Raw genomic sequence first — 8,154 nt, 5'->3', positions numbered from 1 at the left:
GCGCAGCTCCATCTGCCTGTCCCTACGAGGTGAGGAGGCGGAGCTGCGCTCCGGAGGGCTCCGCCCCAATTTAAACCCTGTGTGTGTGTGTGTGTGTGTGTGTGTGTGTGTGTGTGTGTGTGTGTGTGTGTGTGTGTGTGTGTGTGTGTGTGTGTGTGTGTGTGTGTGTGTGTGTGTGTGTGTGTGTGTGTGTGTCTGGACTGCCACTGATGAATGTGTTGTTTTAATGATTAACGTCATGCAGGAAAAGACAGAGGAGAGCTAGCACTAGCTAGCTAGCATGAGATCAGCTGATAAATAACATGGGGGCCAAGTTCCTAGACAGGCCGTCGTCAAGGTGACAAACAGCATTCCGCCCCTGCCTGCCTGCCTGCCTGCCTGCCTGCCTGCCTGCCTGCCTGCCTGCCTGCCTGCCTGCCTGCCTGCCTGCCTGCCTGCCTGCCTGCCTGCCTGCGTTCCATCTGACGCCACCGCCAGCACGTGTGCACGTCAAAGCCTGTTGTGTGTTTGCGCATGTGCGTGTGAATGCGTGTGTGTGTGTGAATGCATGTGCATGTGTGTGTGTATGTCTGTATGCATGTGTGTATGTGTGTATACGTCAAACCCTCTGTCTGTGTGACTAAACAGTATGTGTTTACATACCGTATGTCAAAACCAGTGGCGTCGGTGACGGTGGCGCTAACAATGCTGTTGGTGGATTCTGCTCCATGAGATTTATGTCGCCTTATGTGTTCCTCCGCCATGTTGTGGCATATTTGTTTGCACAGGACAGTGTCTCTGGGATGTGCCAGTAGCGCATTACTCAACACCCTCCACCACACCCCACCCCACCCCCATATCCTCCATCAACAGAGAAGGTGGGGCCCTGAAGAGATTAGCGCCCTGCTAATGTGGATCCTCTCTGGCAACGAAGACGGGTGGATGGATGGATGAGTGTATTATGCTGATTCGCAGTTTATTCTGAACCCCCCTATCAACAGATAGGATTCTTAATCCAGTGGTTTTCAAAGTGGGGGCCGGGGACCCCTGGGGGGGATGAGGTGGTGCCAGGGTGGTCATGGCAGGTTGACAGGAAACGTAGAGCAAAATCAATTATTTCAATAAAATAAATAACAAATGTACTCCAAAATAAACAATAAAATAGCTTACCAATACTTCCATAAAGAACTGCATTATACACACAAAAAAATACTGGGTTATTTCTTTACCCAAATACTGGTTTATGACAATTTTACTACTTATTGGGTTTTTTATACCCACACTGGGTAATTTGATAGAAACGTGCTGGGTTATATGTTTACCCAATTATTGGTGTGTGGTCGTTTGACCATATACTGGGTTATGCTAACCATTGATGAGTTATTATACCCAATCACTGGGTTTATCATAACATTTGAAATCAGAGCCAGCCAACGGACTTTTTCCTGGAAGTCAACTGAACTGAGGAAACCTTCAACAACAAGGAAAGGTTTGTAATGAATTAAACTAATAGGCTATGTGTGCTGCCTAAGTAGTAAACTTGATATAACGGTAAAAATGGACAAGGTGCCACCATTCAGACAGTGTTTCTCATGTTATCACAAGATTTTAACCACCACGGTCTCGAAGTGATTAGCACGTTCAAACACGCTACGTTGACCTAATAGGTAGCGTCAGATATTATTCGATTACTTCCTATCCTAGTTACATATAGCCTAATTGCAGTAAACATCTGACTTCTCTTTTTCATTTATAAAACACGGTGGAAACGGTGGCCGAGCTGTGGGCGAGGCTAGCAGCAGCTTTCAAGCTTACAGAAAACTAGCTATCAGCAAGCTAGCTCTAGTTAGATATGAGTCTAGCTAGCATGCTCTAACTCTAGTAATTGAAGCAGAAAGTGAAGTATTTTATTCTTAACATCGCCTGCCGTTGTGCTGTACTTGTTAGATTTGTTTGCAGCCCGGGTATGAATGAGAGACAACTGTAGGGGTGTCTGGTGATGGGACATAACTAAACCGAAGCCTTTCATTTTGACGGTCGTAATTACATTCTCCAGATTCCCTGATTGTCGCTCCCAACGCAGGACGCTCCCCGGTCGGCTCGCTCCCACTAGCCAGACTATCGATCCCACCGCCATATAACGGAGCTAGTAACCTCTTTGATGTTAGTTTTTTGTTTCTAACCCTAACCCTAACCTTAACCCTAAACCTAACCCTAAATTGCTTGTATGTGGCAGTGTATGATAATACGTGAAATATAATCGGGTGGGACTACACGTCCGGGAGTGATAGAAACACCTGGGACTACACGTCCGGGAGCGATCTCAGTTGGGAGTGTCCATCTGCCACTGCATTCGGCAACTTGACATTGTTTAGCGATTACGTGCAGCTGGCTGTCAGTTAGTTGCAGATAGCTTGGTTTAGTGCTGGTAGGAAACGCCAAACTTAGTGAGCTCACGGGGAGAGTGCCTCCGCAGTAAATTCTACAACTTGTCAAGGCACTTTGTAAAATGATTTCCCCTCGCGGCTTGTCTGCTCCTCTAGTCCGGCGACGTCTAGTGGGCTACCTCTAGCCGGTGAGTGGCTAATCGTTTGTGGCTAGAGCGTAGGCAATTATTTTATCAAGGGTATCCTGATGTATGCTCTGCTCACTGGAGCTCTACGGATGCTTTCTTGTTGCTGCGCTGCTCTGTCACCCGCCTGTGCGTCTGGGGTCGAGTTTGGGATGGGATATGTGACGTCGGTCTGGACCATCCCAGCATACTGAGGCTATCCCTCTGAATATGTGTGTCTCGTTATTGCTTGTGCATGTGTTAAGATCCTTTACTATGCTTTATGCTTCACCCGAACAGTTTTGAGTATGCACTCACTGTATTATTAATCACCAGGTTAACCAGAGATCGCACTGGCGTCCGGATCCTTTGTAAGCTGATCACGTTATGTCCGTCTGTGCTAAGGTATGTGCAAACATTGTATATTGTTGTAGCATTATTCACTAGACGCCTCAGAGGATGCCATAAATGCAATTGTTTTGAATTAGGCCTCTTTTAAAGCCACGTCAGTCACTCACTAACAGTTCCAGCACGAGACTTTCTGCATTATGTTTAACAGGGGAATAACTGTCCACATTGTCAGAAGCCCGAACAAATTAACTGCAGATAACTAGTTCTAATGCAGATATGCAATGGTCACCTCTCCACATCAACACTGACACTTTCAACTGGCTAAAGATATTTGTTTCTGTGTGATTTGATATATAGATGCTGCCAAACCAAGGCATTGCTTGGAAATAAATTATTTCTTTGTGTTGCCTTTTTTGTCCTAGACTGGAAGTGACTGAAAGACAACACAGATGCATTCTTTCAGCAAGGTTAGTATTGCTGCTTCTCAATATGTGTAGCCTGCCATTATTGTAGCCATACCCCATAAAGCCAAAACAATGATCACATGCATGTATTTATTATGAATAGATTGGAACTTAACACCTCCATCTCTAGCTTCTTGCTATACATGGGTTCTGAGTTTTTATCAACATGATGTTATGAAGAGGGGCAAGCCACTGGCAGCCAACCACATGAGCTAATTTTTTGACCGACAGCGCTTTCCAACAATCAGAGGTTGAGTTGTGTGCAGTCAGGTTATAAACAAATTTTAGAACCCATGTATAAAGAAGAGATTAAAGCACCAGCACAGTTGGGATACTGTATGATATTGATAAAGCATTTGCTTAGCCTTCAGACCCATGTAATTAATGCCTGTTTCCTTTATAGAACAGGAAGTAACATTCAGTAATACCTTGAGCAGCATTTGCTAACTCTCTCTCTCTCTCTCTCTCTCTCTCTCTCTCTCTCTCTCTCTCTCTCTCTCTCTCTCTCTCATGTACTTATTTCTAAGGTGACCAAAATCTGTTTCACTCTGCAGCACTTGTCCTGGAGGTTTTGTAGACAGAGTGAGTATCTGGACACTTCAATATACAGCCATGGAAAAAGACAATATTTTCTTTAGAAATTTGGAGAAAATGTATTTGCCAGTTTATAGAATGAAATAGCAATGTTTGTTTTACTCAAACACACACCTATCTATGACCGAGGTGCTGCTTGGAAATTATTTCTAATGTGTTGCCTTTTTTGTCCTAGACTGGAAGTGACTGAAAGAAAACGGAGACTCATTCTTTCAGCAAGGTTAGTATTGCTGCTTCTCAATATGTGTTGCCTGCCATTAATGTAGCCATACCCCATAAAGCCAAAATAATGATCTATGCATGTATTTATTAGGAATGTAGATTGGAACTTAACAGAACACCTCCATTTCTACTAGAGCTGGGCGGTGTACGGTTAAAAAAACGTGATCTCGGTTTACACTACACAAGGTTCTCTTTTTGATGAGAGACGGTTTTGTTGTTGTTGTTTATAGCCTACTATGTTATGTGCGTGAGCTTCATACTCCGTGTCACACTTCCAAAGATTCTTCTAATTCATAAGTCTCTAACACTTCATTTCAACTCTGCTAAGTCCACTGTTGTTGCTATTCTACTAGGGAATGTCACCACAATGTAAGATGTTGATTGAACTAATAAAATAATTGGTTACGCGCTAGAGGCTAGTGAGAGTGAAACATGATGAACACACATGGCATGGATGAATCATGACAAACATTTCAATTCATTTAGCCTACCTTTGATCTCACAAAGTTAAATAAAAGGCAATTCTATGTGGTGCTATGTTAACAGGCTACAACAGTTATCTGATTCTTAACTGTATTTAATTACCATCCCAACTGTGTGCGCAGTGCTGTTAAGACTGCTTATAAGCTAAAGTAGCCTAGCTTTCAAATGCAATGGGCAGACGAGCTACATTCCTACATTGCTATATTTGTTTGAAATGATTTGGGGGCAAAATAGGAGCGAAACACATCGCAATATGACACAAACTACCGGACAAAATACCTTCTACGTTGGATTTGGACTTTAATTCAAAGACAATATGCACACAATGTCAAGTAAATCCGTTTGTTTTATCAGTGTCTGTCTTCAGTCTGTTTCGTTTCTGTCCCACTGTTGTTTACATGCTAGTCCAGCGGCAGCGCAACGCGCCGGATGTGTTGCCAGGTGTAGAACGACAAATAAGCCATTAGTGTTGCCAGGTGTAGAACGAAATAAGCTGTTTTGGGCTGTCTTGGAAAAAAGCCCAAAACAGCTGCTTATAATCATTTAACCCTTCTTCCTTGAAAAATCTATGACACCCTGGTCAAGATTTTAGGTTATTTTATGAAATGCTGCATTTTCCCCTTTGTTGGATAGGGAAATATAAACTATAAATTATAGAAAATATTATTGAAATGAAAAAATGATTAAATATAAATGGACATTAATTTAAATTCATGATTTTATCTCATTTTAACATTTAATTTGAGATCTTTTCCTCAGAAAGATTAAGATTAGGGGGGAAATCGTCGCATATCAAAAAACCGTGCAGAAAACCGTGATATCAATTTTCATCAAGAAAACCGTGATGCTAATTTTTTCCAAAACCGCCCAGCCCTAATCTCTAACTTCTTGCTATTAAGAAAATATTAAAGCACCAGCACAGTTGGGATACTGCATGATATTGATAAAGCATTTGCTTAGCCTTCAGGCCCATGTAATTAATGTTCGTTTCCTTTATAGAGCAGAAAGTAACATTCAGCAATACCTTGAGCAACACTCGCTAACTCTCTCTCTCTCTCTCTCTCTCTCTCTCTCTCTCTCTCTCATTTCCTTATTTCTAAGGTGACCAAAATCTGTTTCGCTCTGCAGCACTTGTCCCGGAGGCTTTGTAGACAGAGTGAGTATCTGGATACTTCAATATACAGCCGTGGAAAAAATGACAATATTTTCTTTAGAAATTTGGAGAAAATGTATTTAGCAGTTCATAGAATGAAATAGCAATGTTTGTTTTACTCAAACACACACCTATCTATGACCGAGGTGTTCCTCCACGGTTCACTTCCCTCGGGCCGCGAACCGGCCACCTCGTCAACGCATCTGGTTTGGCAATGGGAGGCACAGTACAAGACTGCTGAGCTAAAGGACTGGTCAGATAGCCCACAGTTACCGCACTGTATTGAGGCTTTGGGAGAGAGGTTTTTACTAACTTTCCTTTAACGGAGGCTAACTAGCACAGAGTTGGCGTGGAACGTTGGTAAACCTCCCTCCGATAGCCTCATACAGTCTTGTGCCGTTGGGCCGAGAGACTAGTCTCTTGGCCCAGCGGTATCGTACTGTGTCTCCCATTGCCGAACCGTTGTAGTTGACTAGGATGCAGGTTCGATTCCCGAGGGGGGTGAACAGGTGCAAGATGACCTCCGTCACAGTGGTGCCGTGACCCGGATGGGAGTGAGGTTTAAGGGGGAGAGTGTAACGGAGGCTAACTAGCACAGAGTTGGCGTGGAACATTGGTAAACCTCCCTCTGATAGCCTCATACAGTCTCGTGCCGTTGGGCCGAGAGACTAGTCTCTTGGCCCAGCGGTATCGTACTGTGTCTCCCACTGCCGAACCGTTGTAGTTGACGAGGATGCAGGTTCGATCCCCGAGGGGGGTGAACAGGTGCAAGATGACCTCCGTCACATTCCACCTCACACTTTGATAGTTGGCCTCCTTTACATATACATAGTAAAATCAGAAAAACTGAACATTTTCAAGTGGTCTCAGATTTTTTCCACATATGTGTATACTATTTATTTACATGACTATGAATTAGTCATATTCTTTAAACATACAAGTATAGGGTCGGGGAAAAAGGTTTATTTCGTTCAGTGATAATCTCCCACATATGTTCATGAAAGGTTAATTTTTAGTTCATTAACTTGAATTGAAAACACAGTTCAGGGACACCAATAATCTCCATGTTTCTGGCAGTCATGGGTAAGTAATGGGGGGGATGAATAACAGCTATACTCCTCCATCTGCCTCCTGCCTGAACATGGTACAAAAAAGAGAGTGTGCCTGGACATCTCAAGTTCATGTGCTGGATCAAAAACTTCAAAATTAACATAAATAACAAAGGTCTGCGCAGTGACGGACACTTGCATGTCAACAAGCATCTTTTATGAAAGATTTATCTAATGTATTTCAACATGAGTAATTTGTTTTTCTTACTTTTTTCTATGGTTGTAGGTGACTGAACGAAAACCTAAATGGTAAGCCTCTGTTTCTCTTTTGAATATGTGTACCATTCATGTTTCCTTAAAAAGCCAAAAGACAGTAGGTCTACAAGTTACTATATATTTTGTACAAAGGAAAAAGAATCTGGTGCCACACGGATGTCTATTTTCTGTTATTTATATTTTCAGTGCAGTAAGACTAACGTCTCGCCATGTGTCTTCAGAGGACGAAGACGCATGTCGAAACGTTAGTCTTACTGCACTGAAAAAATAAATGACAGAAAATAGACATCCGTGTGGCACCAGATTATTTTTCCTTTGTACTTATTATTTAGTCCTGCTCTGGTTGCACCGGAGTGTTAATTTAGAAGCACAGAGTGCGTATCTCCTTTGTTTTTACTACATATTTTGTCAGATTGGGTTGAACTGGAAACGTCATTTACATGTTTGTATTTTACACATTGCATGAATATTGGATTCACAACTCTTTTGAGTTTATAGCTACCTGTGTCCTGCAATGTCTTCAAATTATAGCTTTTAACGTGTAACTGACTGCTAAGTTGCCTGTCTTTCTTTTCATTCAGAGAAATAGGAACAACATGTTTAGAAGATGAAGTGTTGAAGCCTCGGCAGCTTCAGTATGCTGTGTACCTCATCTTGAACTCTTTCACATGGTGATTCCTACACATAATTGCACACTGTACGTGTTTAGCTATCCTATCTTACAAAGACTTATGCCAACACTGTATCTGGCTTTCCTCAATACAATGTAAAAAGTGCTGCATAGACCATTTAGAGAAGCAATGTCTCGTGACTTTTACTGTATGTTTATTTTTGATCAAGTGTGATTTTTTTTTGTAAAATATCTTTGCAGATTTTCTTTCATGCCTGGACACTTTTTTACTTTCAAATATTGCTTTGAATTGATGCAAATTGAAGAACGTGAATCCCTGGTAATAAAGTAAGGTTGACCAGAAAATAATTTCTCTCCATTGATTCATTATGCTTTGATGTGTTTTCGTATAATGTCATTGA

The 8,154-nt window shown here is 42.1% G+C and overlaps 1 long non-coding RNA gene across 3 annotated transcripts; it reads left to right on the top strand.

The window, feature by feature from the left end:
• Nucleotides 1-1,251: 1,251 nt before the first annotated feature.
• LOC134455185 (uncharacterized) lies at nucleotides 1,252-7,807 on the top strand. 3 transcript variants are annotated; one of them, XR_010036058.1, is made up of 8 exons: nucleotides 1,252-1,468; nucleotides 2,867-2,935; nucleotides 3,304-3,348; nucleotides 3,873-3,927; nucleotides 4,115-4,159; nucleotides 5,746-5,800; nucleotides 7,133-7,155; nucleotides 7,704-7,807. It is a non-coding gene; the product is annotated as an uncharacterized LOC134455185 (long non-coding RNA). The 3 variants fall into 3 exon arrangements; XR_010036057.1 differs by lacking the exon at nucleotides 7,704-7,807 and having other exon boundaries at nucleotides 7,133-7,275; XR_010036059.1 differs by lacking the exons at nucleotides 1,252-1,468; nucleotides 7,704-7,807 and adding an exon at nucleotides 2,379-2,554 and having other exon boundaries at nucleotides 7,133-7,275.
• The last annotated feature ends 347 nt before the right edge of the window (nucleotides 7,808-8,154 follow it).

Source organism: Engraulis encrasicolus, chromosome 9 (assembly GCF_034702125.1).
Source record: "Engraulis encrasicolus isolate BLACKSEA-1 chromosome 9, IST_EnEncr_1.0, whole genome shotgun sequence".
NCBI classification, from domain to species: domain Eukaryota; kingdom Metazoa; phylum Chordata; class Actinopteri; order Clupeiformes; family Engraulidae; genus Engraulis; species Engraulis encrasicolus.
This window is presented reverse-complemented; position numbering and strand designations above follow the sequence as displayed.